Genomic DNA, 26,648 nt, shown 5'->3' on the forward strand with positions numbered 1-26,648 from the left:
CAACAGTGTTCAGATATCTCCCAGAGAGAGAGGGGTTCTGAGAGACCCCAGACAGTCTTCAGATATCTCCCTGAGAGAGAGAGAGACTGTGAAACACCATTCAGTGTACAGATTTCTTCCTGAGAGAGAGAGCGACTGAGAGACACCAGTCAGTGTCCAGATATCTCCCTGACAGAGAGGGACTGAGAGACTCTAGTCAGTGTACATTCATCTCCCTGGGAGAGAAGATTAGACCGACACCAGTGTTCAGATATCTCCCAGAGAGAGAGGGGTTCTGAGAGACCCCAGACAGGTTTCAGATATCTCCCTGAGAGAGAGGGACTGAGTGTCATCAGTCAGTGTTCGGATATCTCCCAGAGAGAGAGTGGTTCTGAGAGACCACAGTCAGTTTCAGAGATCTCCCTGAGAGAGAGAGTGACTGAGAGACACCAGCCAGTGTTCAGATATCTCACTGAGAGAGAGGGATTGAGAGACACCAGTCAGTGTACAGATATCTCCCTGAGAGGGAGCGACTGAGAGACACCAGTCAGTGTTCAGATATCTCCCTGAGAGAGAGGGACTGAGAGACAACAGGCAGTGTACAGATATCTCCCTGAGAGAAAGGGACTGAGAGACACCAATCAGTGTTCGGATATCTCCCTCAGAGAGAGAGAGTGACTGATAGACACCAGTCAGTGTTCAGATATCTCCCTGAGAGAGAGAGCGAGTGAGTGACACCACTCAGTGTTCAGATATCTCCCTGACAGAGGGACTGAGTGTCACCAGTCAGTGTTCAGATATCTCGCTGAGAGAGAGGGACTGAGAGACAACAGTCAGTGTACAGATATCTCCCTGAGAGAAAGGGACTGAGAGACACCAATCAGTGTTCGGATATCTCCCTGAAAGAGAGAGCGAGTGAGTGACACCTGTCAGTGTTCAGATATCCCCCTGAGAGAGAGGGATTGAGAGACACCAGTCAGTGTACAGATATCTCCCTGAGAGAGAAGGACTGAGAGACACCAGTCAATGTACAGATATCTCCCTGAGAGAGAGGGATTGAGAGACACCAGTCAGTGTTCAAATATCTCCCTGAGAGCAACAGTGACTGAGATACCAGTCAGTGATCAGATGTCACCCTGAGATAGAGATCAAATGAGAGACACCAGTAAATGTTCAGATATCTCCCAGAGAGAGAGAGTGACTAAGAGACCCCCCGTCTGTCTTCACATATCTCCCTGAGACAGAGCGACTGTGAAACACCAGTCAGTGTACAGATTTCGCCCTGAGAGAAACGACAACTGAGAGATAACAGTCAGTGTCCAGACATCTCCCTAACAGACAGGGACTAAGAGACACCAGCCAGTGTTCAGATATCTCCCTGAGAAAGAGAGCGAGTGAGTGACACCAGTCAGTGTTCAGATACCTCCCTGAGACAGAGGGACTGAGTGTCACCAGTCAGTGTTCAGATATCTCCCTGAGAGAGAGGGACTGAGAGACAACAGTCAGTGTACAGATATCTCCCTGAGAGAAAGGCACTGAGAGACACCAATCAGTGTTCGGATATCTCCCTGAAAGAGAGAGCGAGTGAGTGACACCTGTCAGTGTTCAGATATCCCCCTGAGAGAGAGGGATTGAGAGACACCAGTCAGTGTACAGATATCTCCCTGAGAGAGAAGGACTGAGAGACACCAGTCAATGTACAGATATCTCCCTGAGAGAGAGAGATTGAGAGACACCAGTAAGCGTACAGATAGCTCCCTGACAGAGAACGACTGAGAGACACCAGTCAGTGTTCAAATATCTCCCTGAGAAAGAAGGACTGAGTGTCACCAGTCAGTGCACAGATATCTCCGTGAGAGAGAGAGAGTGACTGTGAAACACCAGTCAGTTTGCAGATTTCTGCCTGAGAGAGAGAGAGCAAATGAGAGACACCAGTCTGTCTTCAGATATCTCCCTGAGAGAGAGGGCGACTGAGAGAAACCAGTCAGAGTTCAGATAGGTCCCTGAGAGAGAGGGATTGAGAGACACCAGTCAGTGTACAGATTTCTTCCTGAGAGAGAGAGCGACTGAGGGACACCAGTCAGTGTCCAGATATCTCCCTGACAGAGAGGGGCTGAGAGACTCTAGTCAGTGTAGATTCATCTCCCTGGGAGAGAAGTTTAGACAGACACCAGTGTTCAGATATCTCCCAGAGAGAGAGGGGTTCTGAGAGACCCCAGACAGGCTTCAGATATCTCCCTGACAGAGAGGGACTGAGAGACACCAGTAAGCGTACAGTCATCTCCCTGAGAGAGAGGGACTCAGAGACCCGAGTCATTGTTCATATATCTCCCTAAGAGAGAGGGTCTGAGACACACCAGTCAGTTTACGGATATCTCACTGACAGAGAGCGACTGAGAGACAGCAGTCAGTGTTCAGATATCTCGCTGAGAGAGAGGGATTGAGAAACCCCAGTCAGTGTTCAAATATCTCCCTGAGAGAGAGCAAATCAGAGACACCAGTCAGTACACAGATACCTCCGAGAGGGACAGCGACTGAGAGAAACGAGTCATGGTTCAGATATCTCCCTGAGAGAGTGGGATTGAGAGACACCAGTTAGTGTTCAGATATCTCCTTTAGAGAGAGCGATTGAGAGACACCAGTCAGTGTTCAGATATCTCCCTGAGTGAGAGGGACTGAGATACACGAGTCAGTGGACAGATATATCCGTGAGAGTGAGGGACTGAGATACACGAGTCAGTGTACAGATATATCCCTGAGAGACAGTGACTGAGACACCAATCAGTGATCAGATATCACCCTGAGATGGAGAGCAAATGAGAGACACCAGACCGTGTTCAGATATCTCCCTGAGGGAGAGGGACTGAGAGAAACCAGTCAGCGTTCAGATATATCCCAGAGAGAGAGAGGGACTAAGAGACCCCAGTCAGTCTTCAGATATGTCCCTGAGACAGAACGACTGTGAAACACCAGTCAGTGTACAGATTTCTCCTTGAGAGAGAGGACGACTGAGAGATACCAGTCAGTGTCCAGACATCTCTCTGACAGAGAGGGACTGAGAGACACCAGTCAGTGTTCAAATATCTCCCTGAGAGAGAGAGAGCGACTGAGAGAAACCAGTCAGTGTTCAGATATCTCCCTGAGAGAGAGAGCGACTGAGAGAAACCAGTCAGTGTACAGATTTCTTCTTGAGAGAGAGAGCGATTGAGAGATACCAGTCAGTGTCCAGATATCTCCCTGAGAGAGGGACTGAGAGACACCAGTCAGTGTTCAGATATATCCCTCAGAGGGAGGGACTGAGACACACCAGTCAGTGTACAGATATCCCCCTGAGACAGAGCGACTGAGAGATACTAGGCAGTGTTCAGATATATCCCTGAGTGAGAGGGACTGAGAGACACCAGTCAGTGTTCAGATATCCCCCTGAGAGAGAGGGTTAGAGAGACACCAGTCAGTGTACAGATATCTCCCTGAGAGGGAGTGACTGAGCTACATCAGTCAGTGTTCAGATATCTCCCTGAGAGAGAGAGCAACTGAGAGAAACCAGTCAGTGTTCAGATATCTCCCTGAGAGAGAGAGCGACTGGGAGACACCAGTCATTGTACAGATACCTCCCTAAGAGAGAGGGACAGAGAGACACCAGTCAGTCTTCGGATATCTCCCAGAGAGAGAGGGGTTCGGAGAGACCCCAGTCAGTCTCGGAGATCTCCCTGAGAGAGAGAGTGACTGAGAGACACCAGTCAGTGATCAGATATCTCCCTGAGAGAGAGAGCGACTGAGAGACACCAGTCAGTGTCCAGATATCTCCCTGAGAGAGAGGGACTGAGTGTCACCAGTCAGTGTTCAGATATCTCCCTGAGAGAGAGAGCGACTTTGAAACACCATTCAGTGTACAGATTTCTTCCTGAGAGAGAGTGCGACAGAGAGACACCAGTCAGTGTCCAGATATCTCCCTGACAGAGAGGGACTGAGAGACTCTAGTCAGTGTACATTCATCTCCCTGGGAGAGAAGATTAGACAGACAACAGTGTTCAGATATCTCCCAGAGAGAGAGGGGTTCTGAGAGACCCCAGACAGGCTTCAGATATCTCCCTGAGAGAGAGGGACTGAGTGTCATCAGTCAGTGTTCTGATATCTCCCTGAGAGAGAGGGTTAGAGAGACACCAGTCAGTGTACAGATATCTCCCTGAGAGGGAGTGACTGAGATACACCAGTCAGTCTTCAGATATCTCCCTGAGAGAGAGAGCGACTGTGAAACACCATTCAGTGTACAGATTTCTTCCTGAGAGAGAGAGCGACTGAGAGACACCAGTCAGTGTCCAGATATCTCCCTGACAGAGAGGGACTGAGACACTCTAGTCAGTGTACATTCATCTCCCTGGGAGAGAAGATTAGACAGACAACAGTGTTCAGATATCTCCCAGAGAGAGAGGGGTTCTGAGAGAACCCAGACAGTCTTCAGATATCTCCCTGAGAGAGAGCGACTGTGAAACACCATTCAGTGTACAGATTTCTTCCTGAGAGAGAGAGCGACTGAGAGACACCAGTCAGTGTACAGATATCTCCCTGACAGAGAGGGACTGAGAGACTCTAGTCAGTGTACATTCATCTCCCTGGGAGAGAAGATTAGACAGACACCAGTGTTCAGATATCTCCCAGAGAGAGAGGGGTTCTGAGAGACCCCAGACAGGCTTCAGATATCTCCCTGAGAGAGAGGGACTGAGTGTCATCAGTCAGTGTTCTGATATCTCCCTGAGAGAGAGGGTTAGAGAGACACCAGTCAGTGTACAGATATCTCCCTGAGAGGGAGTGACTGAGATACACCAGTCAGTCTTCAGATATCTCCCTGAGAGAGAGAGCGACTGTGAAACACCATTCAGTGTACAGATTTCTTCCTGAGAGAGAGAGCGACTGAGAGACACCAGTCAGTGTCCAGATATCTCCCTGACAGAGAGGGACTGAGAGACTCTAGTCAGTGTACATTCATCTCCCTGGGAGAGAAGATTAGACCGACACCAGTGTTCAGATATCTCCCAGAGAGAGAGGGGTTCTGAGAGACCCCAGACAGGTTTCAGATATCTCCCTGAGAGAGAGGGACTGAGTGTCATCAGTCAGTGTTGAGATATCTCCCATAGAGAGAGGGGTTCTGAGAGAACACAGTCAGTTTCAGAGATCTCCCTGAGAGAGAGAGTGACTGAGAGACACCAGCCAGTGTTCAGATATCTCACTGAGAGAGAGGGATTGAGAGACACCAGTCAGTGTACAGATATCTCCCTGAGAGAGAGAGCGACTTTGAAACACCATTCAGTGTACAGATTTCTTCCTGAGAGAGAGTGCGACAGAGAGACACCAGTCAGTGTCCAGATATCTCCCTGACAGAGAGGGACTGAGAGACTCTAGTCAGTGTACATTCATCTCCCTGGGAGAGAAGATTAGACAGACAACAGTGTTCAGATATCTCCCAGAGAGAGAGGGGTTCTGAGAGAACCCAGACAGTCTTCAGATATCTCCCTGAGAGAGAGAGCGACTGTGAAACACCATTCAGTGTACAGATTTCTTCCTGAGAGAGAGAGCGACTGAGAGACACCAGTCAGTGTCCAGATAACTCCCTAATAGAGCGGGACTGAGAGACTCTAGTCAGTGTACATTCATCTCCCTGGGAGAGAAGATTAGACAGACACCAGTGTTCAGATATCTCCCAGAGAGAGAGGGGTTCTGAGAGACCCCAGACAGGCTTCAGATATCTCCCTGAGAGAGAGGGACTGAGTGTCATCAGTCAGTGTTCTGATATCTCCCTGAGAGAGAGGGTTAGAGAGACACCAGTCAGTGTACAGATATCTCCCTGAGAGGGAGTGACTGAGATACACCAGTCAGTCTTCAGATATCTCCCTGAGAGAGAGAGCGACTGTGAAACACCATTCAGTGTACAGATTTCTTCCTGAGAGAGAGAGCGACTGAGAGACACCAGTCAGTGTCCAGATATCTCCCTGACAGAGAGGGACTGAGAGACTCTAGTCAGTGTACATTCATCTCCCTGGGAGAGAAGATTAGACCGACACCAGTGTTCAGATATCTCCCAGAGAGAGAGGGGTTCTGAGAGACCCCAGACAGGTTTCAGATATCTCCCTGAGAGAGAGGGACTGAGTGTCATCAGTCAGTGTTGAGATATCTCCCATAGAGAGAGGGGTTCTGAGAGAACACAGTCAGTTTCAGAGATCTCCCTGAGAGAGAGAGTGACTGAGAGACACCAGCCAGTGTTCAGATATCTCACTGAGAGAGAGGGATTGAGAGACACCAGTCAGTGTACAGATATCTCCCTGAGAGGGAGCGACTGAGAGACACCAGTCAGTGTTCAGATATCTCCCTGAGAGAGAGGGACTGAGAGACAACAGGCAGTGTACAGATATCTCCCTGAGAGACACGAGTCAGTGTTCAGATATCTCCCTGAGAGGGAGGGACTGAGACACACCAGTCAGTGTTCAGATATCCCCGTGAGAGGGAGCGACTGAGAGATACTAGTCAATGTTCAGATATATCCCTGAGTGAGAGGGACTGAGAGACACCAGTCAGTGTTCAGATATCTCCCTGAGAGAGAGGGTTAGAGAGACACCAGTCAGTGTACAGATATCTCCCTGAGAGGGAGTGACTGAGATGCATCAGTCAGTGTTCAGATATCTCCCTGAGAGAGAGAGCAACTGAGAGAAACCAGTCAGTTTTCAGATATCTCCCTGAGAGAGAGAGTGACTGGGAGACACCAGTCATTGTACAGATATATCCCTGAGAGAGAGGGACAGAGAGACACCAGTCAGTGTTCGGATATCTCCCAGAGAGAGAGGGGTTCTGAGAGACCCCAGTCAGTCTCGGAGATCTCCCTGAGAGAGAGAGTGACTGAGAGACACCAGTCAGTGATCAGATATCTCCCTGAGAGAGAGAGCGACTGAGAGACACCAGTCAGTGTTCAGATATCTCCCTGAGAGAGAGGGACTGAGTGTCAACAGTCAGTGTTCAGATATCTCCCTGAGAGAGAGAGCGACTGTGAAACACCAGTCAGTGTACACATTTCTTCCTGAGAGAGAGAGCGACTGAGAGACACCAGTCAGTGTCCAGATATCTCCCTGACAGAGAGGGACTGAGAGACTCTAGTCAGTGTACATTCATCTCCTTGGGAGAGAGGATTAGACAGACAACAGTGTTCAGATATCTCCCAGAGAGAGAGGGGTTTTGAGAGACCCCGACAGTCTTCAGATATCTCCCTGAGAGAGAGAGCGACTGTGAAACACCATTCAGTGTCCAGATTTCTTCCTGAGAGAGACAGCGACTTAGAGACACCAGTCAATGTCCAGATATCTCCCTGACAGAGCGGGACTGAGAGACTCTAGTCAGTGTACATTCATCTCCCTGGGAGAGAAGATTAGACAGACACCAGTGTTCAGATATCTCCCAGAGAGAGAGGGACTGAGTGTCATCAGTCAGTGTTCTGATATCTCCCTGAGAGAGAGGGTTAGAGAGACACCAGTCAGTGTACAGATATCTCCCTGAGAGGGAGTGACTGAGATACATCAGTCAGTGTTCAGATATCTCCCTGAGAGAGAGAGCAACTGAGAGAAACCAGTCAGTGTTCAGATATCTCTCTGAGAGAGAGAGCGACTGGGAGACACAAGTCATTGTACAGATATATCCCTGAGAGAGAGGGACAGAGAGACACCAGTCAGTCTTCGGATATCTCCCAGAGAGAGAGGGGTTCTGAGAGACCCCAGTCAGTCTCGGAGATCTCCCTGAGAGAGAGAGTGACTGAGAGACACCAGTCAGTGATCAGATATCTCCCTGAGAGAGAGAGCGACTGAGAGACACCAGTCAGTGTCCAGATATCTCCCTGAGAGAGAGGGACTGAGTGTCACCAGTCAGTGTTCAGATATCTCCCTGAGAGAGAGAGCGACTGTGAAACACCATTCAGTGTACAGATTTCTTCCTGAGAGAGAGAGCGACTGAGAGACACCAGTCAGTGTCCAGATATCTCCCTGACAGAGAGGGACTGAGAGACTCTAGTCAGTGTACATTCATCTCCCTGGGAGAGAAGATTAGACAGACAACAGTGTTCAGATATCTCCCAGAGAGAGAGGGGTTCTGAGAGACCCCAGACAGTCTTCAGATATCTCCCTGAGAGAGAGAGAGACTGTGAAACACCATTCAGTGTACAGATTTCTTCCTGAGAGAGAGAGCGACTGAGAGACACCAGTCAGTGTCCAGATATCTCCCTGACAGAGAGGGACTGAGAGACTCTAGTCAGTGTACATTCATCTCCCTGGGAGAGAAGATTAGACCGACACCAGTGTTCAGATATCTCCCAGAGAGAGAGGGGTTCTGAGAGACCCCAGACAGGTTTCAGATATCTCCCTGAGAGAGAGGGACTGAGTGTCATCAGTCAGTGTTCGGATATCTCCCAGAGAGAGAGTGGTTCTGAGAGACCACAGTCAGTTTCAGAGATCTCCCTGAGAGAGAGAGTGACTGAGAGACACCAGCCAGTGTTCAGATATCTCACTGAGAGAGAGGGATTGAGAGACACCAGTCAGTGTACAGATATCTCCCTGAGAGGGAGCGACTGAGAGACACCAGTCAGTGTTCAGATATCTCCCTGAGAGAGAGGGACTGAGAGACAACAGGCAGTGTACAGATATCTCCCTGAGAGAAAGGGACTGAGAGACACCAATCAGTGTTCGGATATCTCCCTCAGAGAGAGAGAGTGACTGATAGACACCAGTCAGTGTTCAGATATCTCCCTGAGAGAGAGAGCGAGTGAGTGACACCAGTCAGTGTTCAGATACCTCCCTGAGACAGAGGGACTGAGTGTCACCAGTCAGTGTTCAGATATCTCCCTGACAGAGAGGGACTGAGAGACAACAGTCAGTGTACAGATATCTCCCTGAGAGAAAGGGACTGAGAGACACCAATCAGTGTTCGGATATCTCCCTGAAAGAGAGAGCGAGTGAGTGACACCTGTCAGTGTTCAGATATCCCCCTGAGAGAGAGGGATTGAGAGACACCAGTCAGTGTACAGATATCTCCCTGAGAGAGAAGGACTGAGAGACACCAGTCAATGTACAGATATCTCCCTGAGAGAGAGGGATTGAGAGACACCAGTCAGTGTTCAAATATCTCCCTGAGAGCAACAGTGACTGAGATACCAGTCAGTGATCAGATGTCACCCTGAGATAGAGATCAAATGAGAGACACCAGTAAATGTTCAGATATCTCCCAGAGAGAGAGAGTGACTAAGAGACCCCCCGTCTGTCTTCACATATCTCCCTGAGACAGAGCGACTGTGAAACACCAGTCAGTGTACAGATTTCGCCCTGAGAGAAACGACAACTGAGAGATAACAGTCAGTGTCCAGACATCTCCCTAACAGACAGGGACTAAGAGACACCAGCCAGTGTTCAGATATCTCCCTGAGAAAGAGAGCGAGTGAGTGACACCAGTCAGTGTTCAGATACCTCCCTGAGACAGAGGGACTGAGTGTCACCAGTCAGTGTTCAGATATCTCCCTGAGAGAGAGGGACTGAGAGACAACAGTCAGTGTACAGATATCTCCCTGAGAGAAAGGCACTGAGAGACACCAATCAGTGTTCGGATATCTCCCTGAAAGAGAGAGCGAGTGAGTGACACCTGTCAGTGTTCAGATATCCCCCTGAGAGAGAGGGATTGAGAGACACCAGTCAGTGTACAGATATCTCCCTGAGAGAGAAGGACTGAGAGACACCAGTCAATGTACAGATATCTCCCTGAGAGAGAGAGATTGAGAGACACCAGTAAGCGTACAGATAGCTCCCTGACAGAGAACGACTGAGAGACACCAGTCAGTGTTCAAATATCTCCCTGAGAAAGAAGGACTGAGTGTCACCAGTCAGTGCACAGATATCTCCGTGAGAGAGAGAGAGTGACTGTGAAACACCAGTCAGTTTGCAGATTTCTGCCTGAGAGAGAGAGAGCAAATGAGAGACACCAGTCTGTCTTCAGATATCTCCCTGAGAGAGAGGGCGACTGAGAGAAACCAGTCAGAGTTCAGATAGGTCCCTGAGAGAGAGGGATTGAGAGACACCAGTCAGTGTACAGATTTCTTCCTGAGAGAGAGAGCGACTGAGGGACACCAGTCAGTGTCCAGATATCTCCCTGACAGAGAGGGGCTGAGAGACTCTAGTCAGTGTAGATTCATCTCCCTGGGAGAGAAGTTTAGACAGACACCAGTGTTCAGATATCTCCCAGAGAGAGAGGGGTTCTGAGAGACCCCAGACAGGCTTCAGATATCTCCCTGACAGAGAGGGACTGAGAGACACCAGTAAGCGTACAGTCATCTCCCTGAGAGAGAGGGACTCAGAGACCCGAGTCATTGTTCATATATCTCCCTAAGAGAGAGGGTCTGAGACACACCAGTCAGTTTACGGATATCTCACTGACAGAGAGCGACTGAGAGACAGCAGTCAGTGTTCAGATATCTCGCTGAGAGAGAGGGATTGAGAAACCCCAGTCAGTGTTCAAATATCTCCCTGAGAGAGAGCAAATCAGAGACACCAGTCAGTACACAGATACCTCCGAGAGGGACAGCGACTGAGAGAAACGAGTCATGGTTCAGATATCTCCCTGAGAGAGTGGGATTGAGAGACACCAGTTAGTGTTCAGATATCTCCTTTAGAGAGAGCGATTGAGAGACACCAGTCAGTGTTCAGATATCTCCCTGAGTGAGAGGGACTGAGATACACGAGTCAGTGGACAGATATATCCGTGAGAGTGAGGGACTGAGATACACGAGTCAGTGTACAGATATATCCCTGAGAGACAGTGACTGAGACACCAATCAGTGATCAGATATCACCCTGAGATGGAGAGCAAATGAGAGACACCAGACCGTGTTCAGATATCTCCCTGAGGGAGAGGGACTGAGAGAAACCAGTCAGCGTTCAGATATATCCCAGAGAGAGAGAGGGACTAAGAGACCCCAGTCAGTCTTCAGATATGTCCCTGAGACAGAACGACTGTGAAACACCAGTCAGTGTACAGATTTCTCCTTGAGAGAGAGGACGACTGAGAGATACCAGTCAGTGTCCAGACATCTCTCTGACAGAGAGGGACTGAGAGACACCAGTCAGTGTTCAAATATCTCCCTGAGAGAGAGAGAGCGACTGAGAGAAACCAGTCAGTGTTCAGATATCTCCCTGAGAGAGAGAGCGACTGAGAGAAACCAGTCAGTGTACAGATTTCTTCTTGAGAGAGAGAGCGATTGAGAGATACCAGTCAGTGTCCAGATATCTCCCTGAGAGAGGGACTGAGAGACACCAGTCAGTGTTCAGATATATCCCTCAGAGGGAGGGACTGAGACACACCAGTCAGTGTACAGATATCCCCCTGAGACAGAGCGACTGAGAGATACTAGGCAGTGTTCAGATATATCCCTGAGTGAGAGGGACTGAGAGACACCAGTCAGTGTTCAGATATCCCCCTGAGAGAGAGGGTTAGAGAGACACCAGTCAGTGTACAGATATCTCCCTGAGAGGGAGTGACTGAGCTACATCAGTCAGTGTTCAGATATCTCCCTGAGAGAGAGAGCAACTGAGAGAAACCAGTCAGTGTTCAGATATCTCCCTGAGAGAGAGAGCGACTGGGAGACACCAGTCATTGTACAGATACCTCCCTAAGAGAGAGGGACAGAGAGACACCAGTCAGTCTTCGGATATCTCCCAGAGAGAGAGGGGTTCGGAGAGACCCCAGTCAGTCTCGGAGATCTCCCTGAGAGAGAGAGTGACTGAGAGACACCAGTCAGTGATCAGATATCTCCCTGAGAGAGAGAGCGACTGAGAGACACCAGTCAGTGTCCAGATATCTCCCTGAGAGAGAGGGACTGAGTGTCACCAGTCAGTGTTCAGATATCTCCCTGAGAGAGAGAGCGACTTTGAAACACCATTCAGTGTACAGATTTCTTCCTGAGAGAGAGTGCGACAGAGAGACACCAGTCAGTGTCCAGATATCTCCCTGACAGAGAGGGACTGAGAGACTCTAGTCAGTGTACATTCATCTCCCTGGGAGAGAAGATTAGACAGACAACAGTGTTCAGATATCTCCCAGAGAGAGAGGGGTTCTGAGAGACCCCAGACAGGCTTCAGATATCTCCCTGAGAGAGAGGGACTGAGTGTCATCAGTCAGTGTTCTGATATCTCCCTGAGAGAGAGGGTTAGAGAGACACCAGTCAGTGTACAGATATCTCCCTGAGAGGGAGTGACTGAGATACACCAGTCAGTCTTCAGATATCTCCCTGAGAGAGAGAGCGACTGTGAAACACCATTCAGTGTACAGATTTCTTCCTGAGAGAGAGAGCGACTGAGAGACACCAGTCAGTGTCCAGATATCTCCCTGACAGAGAGGGACTGAGACACTCTAGTCAGTGTACATTCATCTCCCTGGGAGAGAAGATTAGACAGACAACAGTGTTCAGATATCTCCCAGAGAGAGAGGGGTTCTGAGAGAACCCAGACAGTCTTCAGATATCTCCCTGAGAGAGAGCGACTGTGAAACACCATTCAGTGTACAGATTTCTTCCTGAGAGAGAGAGCGACTGAGAGACACCAGTCAGTGTACAGATATCTCCCTGACAGAGAGGGACTGAGAGACTCTAGTCAGTGTACATTCATCTCCCTGGGAGAGAAGATTAGACAGACACCAGTGTTCAGATATCTCCCAGAGAGAGAGGGGTTCTGAGAGACCCCAGACAGGCTTCAGATATCTCCCTGAGAGAGAGGGACTGAGTGTCATCAGTCAGTGTTCTGATATCTCCCTGAGAGAGAGGGTTAGAGAGACACCAGTCAGTGTACAGATATCTCCCTGAGAGGGAGTGACTGAGATACACCAGTCAGTCTTCAGATATCTCCCTGAGAGAGAGAGCGACTGTGAAACACCATTCAGTGTACAGATTTCTTCCTGAGAGAGAGAGCGACTGAGAGACACCAGTCAGTGTCCAGATATCTCCCTGACAGAGAGGGACTGAGAGACTCTAGTCAGTGTACATTCATCTCCCTGGGAGAGAAGATTAGACCGACACCAGTGTTCAGATATCTCCCAGAGAGAGAGGGGTTCTGAGAGACCCCAGACAGGTTTCAGATATCTCCCTGAGAGAGAGGGACTGAGTGTCATCAGTCAGTGTTGAGATATCTCCCATAGAGAGAGGGGTTCTGAGAGAACACAGTCAGTTTCAGAGATCTCCCTGAGAGAGAGAGTGACTGAGAGACACCAGCCAGTGTTCAGATATCTCACTGAGAGAGAGGGATTGAGAGACACCAGTCAGTGTACAGATATCTCCCTGAGAGAGAGAGCGACTTTGAAACACCATTCAGTGTACAGATTTCTTCCTGAGAGAGAGTGCGACAGAGAGACACCAGTCAGTGTCCAGATATCTCCCTGACAGAGAGGGACTGAGAGACTCTAGTCAGTGTACATTCATCTCCCTGGGAGAGAAGATTAGACAGACAAAGTGTTCAGATATCTCCCAGAGAGAGAGGGGTTCTGAGAGAACCCAGACAGTCTTCAAATATCTCCCTGAGAGAGAGAGCGACTGTGAAACACCATTCAGTGTACAGATTTCTTCCTGAGAGAGAGAGCGACTGAGAGACACCAGTCAGTGTCCAGATATCTCCCTAATAGAGCGGGACTGAGAGACTCTAGTCAGTGTACATTCATCTCCCTGGGAGAGAAGATTAGACAGACACCAGTGTTCAGATATCTCCCAGAGAGAGAGGGGTTCTGAGAGACCCCAGACAGGCTTCAGATATCTCCCTGAGAGAGAGGGACTGAGTGTCATCAGTCAGTGTTCTGATATCTCCCTGAGAGAGAGGGTTAGAGAGACACCCGTCAGTGTACAGATATCTCCCTGAGAGGGAGTGACTGAGATACACCAGTCAGTCTTCAGATATCTCCCTGAGAGAGAGAGCGACTGTGAAACACCATTCAGTGTACAGATTTCTTCCTGAGAGAGAGAGCGACTGAGAGACACCAGTCAGTGTCCAGATATCTCCCTGACAGAGAGGGACTGAGAGACTCTAGTCAGTGTACATTCATCTCCCTGGGAGAGAAGATTAGACCGACACCAGTGTTCAGATATCTCCCAGAGAGAGAGGGGTTCTGAGAGACCCCAGACAGGTTTCAGATATCTCCCTGAGAGAGAGGGACTGAGTGTCATCAGTCAGTGTTGAGATATCTCCCATAGAGAGAGGGGTTCTGAGAGAACACAGTCAGTTTCAGAGATCTCCCTGAGAGAGAGAGTGACTGAGAGACACCAGCCAGTGTTCAGATATCTCACTGAGAGAGAGGGATTGAGAGACACCAGTCAGTGTACAGATATCTCCCTGAGAGGGAGCGACTGAGAGACACCAGTCAGTGTTCAGATATCTCCCTGAGAGAGAGGGACTGAGAGACAACAGGCAGTGTACAGATATCTCCCTGAGAGACACCAGTCAGTGTTCAGATATCTCCCTGAGAGGGAGGGACTGAGACACACCAGTCAGTGTTCAGATATCCCCGTGAGAGGGAGCGACTGAGAGATACTAGTCAATGTTCAGATCTCTCCCTGAGTGAGAGGGACTGAGAGACACCAGTCAGTGTTCAGATATCTCCCTGAGAGAGAGGGTTAGAGAGACACCAGTCAGTGTACAGATATCTCCCTGAGAGGGAGTGACTGAGATGCATCAGTCAGTGTTCAGATATCTCCCTGAGAGAGAGAGCAACTGAGAGAAACCAGTCAGTTTTCAGATACCTCCCTGAGAGAGAGAGCGACTGGGAGACACCAGTCATTGTACAGATATATCCCTGAGAGAGAGGGACAGAGAGACACCAGTCAGTGTTCGGATATCTCCCAGAGAGAGAGGGGTTCTGAGAGACCCCAGTCAGTCTCGGAGATCTCCCTGAGAGAGAGAGTGACTGAGAGACACCAGTCAGTGATCAGATATCTCCCTGAGAGAGAGAGCGACTGAGAGACACCAGTCAGTGTTCAGATATCTCCCTGAGAGAGAGGGACTGAGTGTCAACAGTCAGTGTTCAGATATCTCCCTGAGAGAGAGAGCGACTGTGAAACACCATTCAGTGTACAGATTTCTTCCTGAGAGAGAGAGCGACTGAGAGACACCAGTCAGTGTCCAGATATCTCCCTGACAGAGAGGGACTGAGAGACTCTAGTCAGTGTACATTCATCTCCTTGGGAGAGAAGATTAGACAGACAACAGTGTTCAGATATCTCCCAGAGAGAGAGGGGTTTTGAGAGACCCCGACAGTCTTCAGATATCTCCCTGAGAGAGAGAGCGACTGTGAAACACCATTCAGTGTCCAGATTTCTTCCTGAGAGAGACAGCGACTTAGAGACACCAGTCAATGTCCAGATATCTCCCTGACAGAGCGGGACTGAGAGACTCTAGTCAGTGTACATTCATCTCCCTGGGAGAGAAGATTAGACAGACACCAGTGTTCAGATATCTCCCAGAGAGAGAGGGACTGAGTGTCATCAGTCAGTGTTCTGATATCTCCCTGAGAGAGAGGGTTAGAGAGACACCAGTCAGTGTACAGATATCTCCCTGAGAGGGAGTGACTGAGATACATCAGTCAGTGTTCAGATATCTCCCTGAGAGAGAGAGCAACTGAGAGAAACCAGTCAGTGTTCAGATATCTCCCTGAGAGAGAGAGCGACTGGGAGACACAAGTCATTGTACAGATATATCCCTGAGAGAGAGGGACAGAGAGACACCAGTCAGTCTTCGGATATCTCCCAGAGAGAGAGGGGTTCTGAGAGACCCCAGTCAGTCTCGGAGATCTCCCTGAGAGAGAGAGTGACTGAGAGACACCAGTCAGTGATCAGATATCTCCCTGAGAGAGAGAGCGACTGAGAGACACCAGTCAGTGTCCAGATATCTCCCTGAGAGAGAGGGACTGAGTGTCACCAGTCAGTGTTCAGATATCTCCCTGAGAGAGAGAGCGACTGTGAAACACCATTCAGTGTACAGATTTCTTCCTGAGAGAGAGAGCGACTGAGAGACACCAGTCAGTGTCCAGATATCTCCCTGACAGAGAGGGACTGAGAGACTCTAGTCAGTGTACATTCATCTCCCTGGGAGAGAAGATTAGACAGACAACAGTGTTCAGATATCTCCCAGAGAGAGAGGGGTTCTGAGAGACCCCAGACAGTCTTCAGATATCTCCCTGAGAGAGAGAGAGACTGTGAAACACCATTCAGTGTACAGATTTCTTCCTGAGAGAGAGAGCGACTGAGAGACACCAGTCAGTGTCCAGATATCTCCCTGACAGAGAGGGACTGAGAGACTCTAGTCAGTGTACATTCATCTCCCTGGGAGAGAAGATTAGACCGACACCAGTGTTCAGATATCTCCCAGAGAGAGAGGGGTTCTGAGAGACCCCAGACAGGTTTCAGATATCTCCCTGAGAGAGAGGGACTGAGTGTCATCAGTCAGTGTTCGGATATCTCCCAGAGAGAGAGTGGTTCTGAGAGACCACAGTCAGTTTCAGAGATCTCCCTGAGAGAGAGAGTGACTGAGAGACACCAGCCAGTGTTCAGATATCTCACTGAGAGAGAGGGATTGAGAGACACCAGTCAGTGTACAGATATCTCCCTGAGAGGGAGCGACTGAGAGACACCAGTCAGTGTTCAGATATCTCCCTGAGAGAGAGGGACTGAGAGACAACAGGCAGTGTACAGATATCTCCCTGAGAGAAAGGGACTGAGAGACACCAATCAGTGTTCGGATATCTCCCTCAGAGAGAGAGAGTGACTGATAGACACCAGTCAGTGTTCAGATATCTCCCTGAGAGAGAGAGCGAGTGAGTGACACCAGTCAGTGTTCAGATACCTCCCTGAGACAGAGGGACTGAGTGTCACCAGTCAGTGTTCAGATATCTCCCTGACAGAGAGGGACTGAGAGACAACAGTCAGTGTACAGATATCTCCCTGAGAGAAAGGGACTGAGAGACACCAATCAGTGTTCGGATATCTCCCTGAAAGAGAGAGCGAGTGAGTGACACCTGTCAGTGTTCAGATATCCCCCTGAGAGAGAGGGATTGAGAGACACCAGTCAGTGTACAGATATCTCCCTGAGAGAGAAGGACTGAGAGACACCAGTCAATGTACAGATATCTCCCTGAGAGAGAGGGATTGAGAGACACCAGTCAGTGTTCAAATATCTCCCTGAGAGCAACAGTGACTGAGATACCAGTCAGTGATCAGATGTCACCCTGAGATAGAGATCAAATGAGAGACACCAGTAAATGTTCAGATATCTCCCAGAGAGAGAGAGTGACTAAGAGACCCCCCGTCTGTCTTCACATATCTCCCTGAGACAGAGCGACTGTGAAACACCAGTCAGTGTACAGATTTCGCCCTGAGAGAAACGACAACTGAGAGATAACAGTCAGTGTCCAGACATCTCCCTAACAGACAGGGACTAAGAGACACCAGCCAGTGTTCAGATATCTCCCTGAGAAAGAGAGCGAGTGAGTGACACCAGTCAGTGTTCAGATACCTCCCTGAGACAGAGGGACTGAGTGTCACCAGTCAGTGTTCAGATATCTCCCTGACAGAGAGGGACTGAGAGACAACAGTCAGTGTACAGATATCTCCCTGAGAGAAAGGCACTGAGAGACACCAATCAGTGTTCGGATATCTCCCTGAAAGAGAGAGCGAGTGAGTGACACCTGTCAGTGTTCAGATATCCCCCTGAGAGAGAGGGATTGAGAGACACCAGTCAGTGTACAGATATCTCCCTGAGAGAGAAGGACTGAGAGACACCAGTCAATGTACAGATATCTCCCTGAGAGAGAGAGATTGAGAGACACCAGTAAGCGTACAGATAGCTCCCTGACAGAGAACGACTGAGAGACACCAGTCAGTGTTCAAATATCTCCCTGAGAAAGAAGGACTGAGTGTCACCAGTCAGTGCACAGATATCTCCGTGAGAGAGAGAGAGTGACTGTGAAACACCAGTCAGTTTGCAGATTTCTGCCTGAGAGAGAGAGAGCAAATGAGAGACACCAGTCTGTCTTCAGATATCTCCCTGAGAGAGAGGGCGACTGAGAGAAACCAGTCAGAGTTCAGATAGGTCCCTGAGAGAGAGGGATTGAGAGACACCAGTCAGTGTACAGATTTCTTCCTGAGAGAGAGAGCGACTGAGGGACACCAGTCAGTGTCCAGATATCTCCCTGACAGAGAGGGGCTGAGAGACTCTAGTCAGTGTAGATTCATCTCCCTGGGAGAGAAGTTTAGACAGACACCAGTGTTCAGATATCTCCCAGAGAGAGAGGGGTTCTGAGAGACCCCAGACAGGCTTCAGATATCTCCCTGACAGAGAGGGACTGAGAGACACCAGTAAGCGTACAGTCATCTCCCTGAGAGAGAGGGACTCAGAGACCCGAGTCATTGTTCATATATCTCCCTAAGAGAGAGGGTCTGAGACACACCAGTCAGTTTACGGATATCTCACTGACAGAGAGCGACTGAGAGACAGCAGTCAGTGTTCAGATATCTCGCTGAGAGAGAGGGATTGAGAAACCCCAGTCAGTGTTCAAATATCTCCCTGAGAGAGAGCAAATCAGAGACACCAGTCAGTACACAGATACCTCCGAGAGGGACAGCGACTGAGAGAAACGAGTCATGGTTCAGATATCTCCCTGAGAGAGTGGGATTGAGAGACACCAGTTAGTGTTCAGATATCTCCTTTAGAGAGAGCGATTGAGAGACACCAGTCAGTGTTCAGATATCTCCCTGAGAGAGAGGGACTGAGATACACGAGTCAGTGGACAGATATATCCGTGAGAGTGAGGGACTGAGATACACGAGTCAGTGTACAGATATATCCCTGAGAGACAGTGACTGAGACACCAATCAGTGATCAGATATCACCCTGAGATGGAGAGCAAATGAGAGACACCAGACCGTGTTCAGATATCTCCCTGAGGGAGAGGGACTGAGAGAAACCAGTCAGCGTTCAGATATATCCCAGAGAGAGAGAGGGACTAAGAGACCCCAGTCAGTCTTCAGATATGTCCCTGAGACAGAACGACTGTGAAACACCAGTCAGTGTACAGATTTCTCCTTGAGAGAGAGGACGACTGAGAGATACCAGTCAGTGTCCAGACATCTCCCTGACAGACAGGGACTGAGAGACACCAGTCATTGTTCAGATATCTCCCTGAGAGAGAGAGCGACTGAGAGATACTAGTCAGTGTTCACATATCTCCCAGAGACAGAGAGTGACTAAGAGAGCCCAGTCAGTGCACAGATATCTCCCTGAGAGAGAGCGACTGAGAGATACTAGTCATTGTTCAGATATCTCTCTGAGAGAGACGGACTGAGAGACACTAGTCAGTGTTCAGATATATCCCTCAGAGGGAGGGACTGAGACACACCAGTCAGTGTACAGATATCCCCCTGAGACAGAGCGACTGAGAGATACTAGGCAGTGTTCAGATATATCCCTGAGTGAGAGGGACTGAGAGACACCAGTCAGTGTTCAGATATCCCCCTGAGAGAGAGGGTTAGAGAGACACCAGTCAGTGTACAGATATCTCCCTGAGAGGGAGTGACTGAGCTACATCAGTCAGTGTTCAGATATCTCCCTGAGAGAGAGAGCAACTGAGAGAAACCAGTCAGTGTTCAGATATCTCCCTGAGAGAGAGAGCGACTGGGAGACACCAGTCATTGTACAGATACCTCCCTAAGAGAGAGGGACAGAGAGACACCAGTCAGTCTTCGGATATCTCCCAGAGAGAGAGGGGTTCGGAGAGACCCCAGTCAGTCTCGGAGATCTCCCTGAGAGAGAGAGTGACTGAGAGACACCAGTCAGTGATCAGATATCTCCCTGAGAGAGAGGGACTGAGTGTCACCAGTCAGTGTTCAGATATCTCCCTGAGAGAGAGAGCGACTTTGAAACACCATTCAGTGTACAGATTTCTTCCTGAGAGAGAGTGCGACAGAGAGACACCAGTCAGTGTCCAGATATCTCCCTGACAGAGAGGGACTGAGAGACTCTAGTCAGTGTACATTCATCTCCCTGGGAGAGAAGATTAGACAGACAACAGTGTTCAGATATCTCCCAGAGAGAGAGGGGTTCTGAGAGACCCCAGACAGGCTTCAGATATCTCCCTGAGAGAGAGGGACTGAGTGTCATCAGTCAGTGTTCTGATATCTCCCTGAGAGAGAGGGTTAGAGAGACACCAGTCAGTGTACAGATATCTCCCTGAGAGGGAGTGACTGAGAGACACCAGTCAGTCTTCAGATATCTCCCTGAGAGAGAGAGCGACTGTGAAACACCATTCAGTGTACAGATTTCTTCCTGAGAGAGAGCGCGACTGAGAGACACCAGTCAGTGTCCAGATATCTCCCTGACAGAGAGGGACTGAGATACTCTAGTCAGTGTACATTCATCTCCCTGGGAGAGAAGATTAGACAGACAACAGTGTTCAGATATCTCCCAGAGAGAGAGGGGTTCTGAGAGAACCCAGACAGTCTTCAGATATCTCCCTGAGAGAGAGCGACTGTGAAACACCATTCAGTGTACAGATTTCTTCCTGAGAGAGAGAGCGACTGAGAGACACCAGTCAGTGTACAGATATCTCCCTGACAGAGAGGGACTGAGAGACTCTAGTCAGTGTACATTCATCTCCCTGGGAGAGAAGATTAGACAGACACCAGTGTTCAGATATCTCCCAGAGAGAGAGGGGTTCTGAGAGACCCCAGACAGGCTTCAGATATCTCCCTGAGAGAGAGGGACTGAGTGTCATCAGTCAGTGTTCTGATATCTCCCTGAGAGAGAGGGTTAGAGAGACACCAGTCAGTGTACAGATATCTCCCTGAGAGGGAGTGACTGAGATACACCAGTCAGTCTTCAGATATCTCCCTGAGAGAGAGAGCGACTGTGAAACACCATTCAGTGTACAGATTTCTTCCTGAGAGAGAGAGCGACTGAGAGACACCAGTCAGTGTCCAGATATCTCCCTGACAGAGAGGGACTGAGAGACTCTAGTCAGTGTACATTCATCTCCCTGGGAGAGAAGATTAGACCGACACCAGTGTTCAGATATCTCCCAGAGAGAGAGGGGTTCTGAGAGACCCCAGACAGGTTTCAGATATCTCCCTGAGAGAGAGGGACTGAGTGTCATCAGTCAGTGTTGAGATATCTCCCATAGAGAGAGGGGTTCTGAGAGAACACAGTCAGTTTCAGAGATCTCCCTGAGAGAGAGAGTGACTGAGAGACACCAGCCAGTGTTCAGATATCTCACTGAGAGAGAGGGATTGAGAGACACCAGTCAGTGTACAGATATCTCCCTGAGAGAGAGAGCGACTTTGAAACACCATTCAGTGTACAGATTTCTTCCTGAGAGAGAGTGCGACAGAGAGACACCAGTCAGTGTCCAGATATCTCCCTGACAGAGAGGGACTGAGAGACTCTAGTCAGTGTACATTCATCTCCCTGGGAGAGAAGATTAGACAGACAACAGTGTTCAGATATCTCCCAGAGAGAGAGGGGTTCTGAGAGAACCCAGACAGTCTTCAAATATCTCCCTGAGAGAGAGAGCGACTGTGAAACACCATTCAGTGTACAGATTTCTTCCTGAGAGAGAGAGCGACTGAGAGACACCAGTCAGTGTCCAGATATCTCCCTAATAGAGCGGGACTGAGAGACTCTAGTCAGTGTACATTCATCTCCCTGGGAGAGAAGATTAGACAGACACCAGTGTTCAGATATCTCCCAGAGAGAGAGGGGTTCTGAGAGACCCCAGACAGGCTTCAGATATCTCCCTGAGAGAGAGGGACTGAGTGTCATCAGTCAGTGTTCTGATATCTCCCTGAGAGAGAGGGTTAGAGAGACACCAGTCAGTGTACAGATATCTCCCTGAGAGGGAGTGACTGAGATACACCAGTCAGTCTTCAGATATCTCCCTGAGAGAGAGAGCGACTGTGAAACACCATTCAGTGTACAGATTTCTTCCTGAGAGAGAGAGCGACTGAGAGACACCAGTCAGTGTCCAGATATCTCCCTGACAGAGAGGGACTGAGAGACTCTAGTCAGTGTACATTCATCTCCCTGGGAGAGAAGATTAGACCGACACCAGTGTTCAGATATCTCCCAGAGAGAGAGGGGTTCTGAGAGACCCCAGACAGGTTTCAGATATCTCCCTGAGAGAGAGGGACTGAGTGTCATCAGTCAGTGTTGAGATATCTCCCATAGAGAGAGGGGTTCTGAGAGAACACAGTCAGTTTCAGAGATCTCCCTGAGAGAGAGAGTGACTGAGAGACACCAGCCAGTGTTCAGATATCTCACTGAGAGAGAGGGATTGAGAGACACCAGTCAGTGTACAGATATCTCCCTGAGAGGGAGCGACTGAGAGACACCAGTCAGTGTTCAGATATCTCCCTGAGAGAGAGGGACTGAGAGACAACAGGCAGTGTACAGATATCTCCCTGAGAGACACCAGTCAGTGTTCAGATATCTCCCTGAGAGGGAGGGACTGAGACACACCAGTCAGTGTTCAGATATCCCCGTGAGAGGGAGCGACTGAGAGATACTAGTCAATGTTCAGATCTCTCCCTGAGTGAGAGGGACTGAGAGACACCAGTCAGTGTTCAGATATCTCCCTGAGAGAGAGGGTTAGAGAGACACCAGTCAGTGTACAGATATCTCCCTGAGAGGGAGTGACTGAGATGCATCAGTCAGTGTTCAGATATCTCCCTGAGAGAGAGAGCAACTGAGAGAAACCAGTCAGTTTTCAGATACCTCCCTGAGAGAGAGAGCGACTGGGAGACACCAGTCATTGTACAGATATATCCCTGAGAGAGAGGGACAGAGAGACACCAGTCAGTGTTCGGATATCTCCCAGAGAGAGAGGGGTTCTGAGAGACCCCAGTCAGTCTCGGAGATCTCCCTGAGAGAGAGAGTGACTGAGAGACACCAGTCAGTGATCAGATATCTCCCTGAGAGAGAGAGCGACTGAGAGACACCAGTCAGTGTTCAGATATCTCCCTGAGAGAGAGGGACTGAGTGTCAACAGTCAGTGTTCAGATATCTCCCTGAGAGAGAGAGCGACTGTGAAACACCATTCAGTGTACAGATTTCTTCCTGAGAGAGAGAGCGACTGAGAGACACCAGTCAGTGTCCAGATATCTCCCTGACAGAGAGGGACTGAGAGACTCTAGTCAGTGTACATTCATCTCCTTGGGAGAGAAGATTAGACAGACAACAGTGTTCAGATATCTCCCAGAGAGAGAGGGGTTTTGAGAGACCCCGACAGTCTTCAGATATCTCCCTGAGAGAGAGAGCGACTGTGAAACACCATTCAGTGTCCAGATTTCTTCCTGAGAGAGACAGCGACTTAGAGACACCAGTCAATGTCCAGATATCTCCCTGACAGAGCGGGACTGAGAGACTCTAGTCAGTGTACATTCATCTCCCTGGGAGAGAAGATTAGACAGACACCAGTGTTCAGATATCTCCCAGAGAGAGAGGGACTGAGTGTCATCAGTCAGTGTTCTGATATCTCCCTGAGAGAGAGGGTTAGAGAGACACCAGTCAGTGTACAGATATCTCCCTGAGAGGGAGTGACTGAGATACATCAGTCAGTGTTCAGATATCTCCCTGAGAGAGAGAGCAACTGAGAGAAACCAGTCAGTGTTCAGATATCTCCCTGAGAGAGAGAGCGACTGGGAGACACAAGTCATTGTACAGATATATCCCTGAGAGAGAGGGACAGAGAGACACCAGTCAGTCTTCGGATATCTCCCAGAGAGAGAGGGGTTCTGAGAGACCCCAGTCAGTCTCGGAGATCTCCCTGAGAGAGAGAGTGACTGAGAGACACCAGTCAGTGATCAGATATCTCCCTGAGAGAGAGAGCGACTGAGAGACACCAGTCAGTATCCAGATATCTCCCTGAGAGAGAGGGACTGAGTGTCACCAGTCAGTGTTCAGATATCTCCCTGAGAGAGAGAGCGACTGTGAAACACCATTCAGTGTACAGATTTCTTCCTGAGAGAGAGAGCGACTGAGAGACACCAGTCAGTGTCCAGATATCTCCCTGACAGAGAGGGACTGAGAGACTCTAGTCAGTGTACATTCATCTCCCTGGGAGAGAAGATTAGACAGACAACAGTGTTCAGATATCTCCCAGAGAGAGAGGGGTTCTGAGAGACCCCAGACAGTCTTCAGATATCTCCCTGAGAGAGAGAGAGACTGTGAAACACCATTCAGTGTACAGATTTCTTCCTGAGAGAGAGAGCGACTGAGAGACACCAGTCAGTGTCCAGATATCTCCCTGACAGAGAGGGACTGAGAGACTCTAGTCAGTGTACATTCATCTCCCTGGGAGAGAAGATTAGACCGACACCAGTGTTCAGATATCTCCCAGAGAGAGAGGGGTTCTGAGAGACCCCAGACAGGTTTCAGATATCTCCCTGAGAGAGAGGGACTGAGTGTCATCAGTCAGTGTTCGGATAAATCACAGAGAGACAGCGGGCTTCCGAGAGACCCCAGTCAGTCTCAGAGAACTCCCTGAGAGAGAGAGTGACTGAGAGACACCAGTCAGTGTTCAGATATCTCCCTGAGAGAGAGGGATTGAGAGACACCAGTCAGTGTACAGATATCTCCCTGCGAGAGAGGGCGACAGAGAGACACCAGTCAGTGTTCAGATATCTCCCTGAGAGAGAGGGACTGAGAGACACCAGTCAATGTACAGATATCTCCCTGAGAGAAAGGGACTGAGAGACACCAATCAGTGTTCGGATATCTCCCTCAGAGAGAGAGAGTGACTGATAGACACCAGTCAGTGTTCAGATATCTCCCTGAGAGAGAGAGCGAGTGAGTGACACCAGTCAGTGTTCAGATACCTCCCTGAGACAGAGGGACTGAGTGTCACCAGTCAGTGTTCAGATATCTCCCTGACAGAGAGGGACTGAGAGACAACAGTCAGTGTACAGATATCTCCCTGAGAGAAAGGGACTGAGAGACACCAATCAGTGTTCGGATATCTCCCTGAAAGAGAGAGCGAGTGAGTGACACCAGTCAGTGTTCAGATATCCCCCTGAGAGAGAGGGCAATTGAGAGACACCAGTCAGTGTACAGATATCTCCCTGAGAGAGAAGGACTGAGAGACACCAGTCAATGTACAGATATCTCCCTGAGAGAGAGAGATTGAGAGACACCAGTAAGCGTACAGATAGCTCCCTGACAGAGAACGACTGAGAGACACCAGTCAGTGTTCAGATATCTCCCTGAGAGAGAACGACTGAGAGACACCAGTGAGTGCTCAGATATCTCCGTGAGAGAGAGGGATTGACTGTGAAACACCAGTCAGTTTGCAGATTTCTGCCTGAGAGAGAGAGAGCAAATGAGAGACACCAGTCTGTCTTCAGATATCTCCCTGAGAGAGAGGGCGACTGAGAGAAACCAGTCAGAGTTCAGATAGGTCCCTGAGAGAGAGGGATTGAGAGACACCAGTCAGTGTACAGATTTCTTCCTGAGAGAGAGAGCGACTGAGGGACACCAGTCAGTGTCCAGATATCTCCCTGACAGAGAGGGGCTGAGAGACTCTAGTCAGTGTAGATTCATCTCCCTGGGAGAGAAGTTTAGACAGACACCAGTGTTCAGATATCTCCCAGAGAGAGAGGGGTTCTGAGAGACCCCAGACAGGCTTCAGATATCTCCCTGACAGAGAGGGACTGAGAGACACCAGTAAGCGTACAGTCATCTCCCTGAGAGAGAGGGACTCAGAGACCCGAGTCATTGTTCATATATCTCCCTAAGAGAGAGGGTCTGAGACACACCAGTCAGTTTACGGATATCTCACTGACAGAGAGCGACTGAGAGACAGCAGTCAGTGTTCAGATATCTCGCTGAGAGAGAGGGATTGAGAAACCCCAGTCAGTGTTCAAATATCTCCCTGAGAGAGAGCAAATCAGAGACACCAGTCAGTACACAGATACCTCCGAGAGGGACAGCGACTGAGAGAAACGAGTCATGGTTCAGATATCTCCCTGAGAGAGTGGGATTGAGAGACACCAGTTAGTGTTCAGATATCTCCTTTAGAGAGAGCGATTGAGAGACACCAGTCAGTGTTCAGATATCTCCCTGAGTGAGAGGGACTGAGATACACGAGTCAGTGGACAGATATATCCGTGAGAGTGAGGGACTGAGATACACGAGTCAGTGTACAGATATATCCCTGAGAGACAGTGACTGAGACACCAATCAGTGATCAGATATCACCCTGAGATGGAGAGCAAATGAGAGACACCAGACCGTGTTCAGATATCTCCCTGAGGGAGAGGGACTGAGAGACACCAGTCAGCGTTCAGATATATCCCAGAGAGAGAGAGGGACTAAGAGACCCCAGTCAGTCTTCAGATATGTCCCTGAGACAGAACGACTGTGAAACACCAGTCAGTGTACAGATTTCTCCCTGAGAGAGAGGACGACTGAGAGATACCAGTCAGTGTCCAGACATCTCCCTGACAGAGAGGGACTGAGAGACACCAGTCAGTGTTCAGATATCTCCCTGAGAGAGAGAGCGACTGAGAGATACTAGTCAGTGTTCACATATCTCCCAGAGACAGAGAGTGACTAAGAGCGCCCAGTCAGTGCACAGAT

Source organism: Carcharodon carcharias (genome assembly GCF_017639515.1).
Source record: "Carcharodon carcharias isolate sCarCar2 chromosome 27 unlocalized genomic scaffold, sCarCar2.pri SUPER_27_unloc_5, whole genome shotgun sequence".
NCBI classification, from domain to species: Eukaryota; Metazoa; Chordata; class Chondrichthyes; order Lamniformes; family Lamnidae; genus Carcharodon; species Carcharodon carcharias.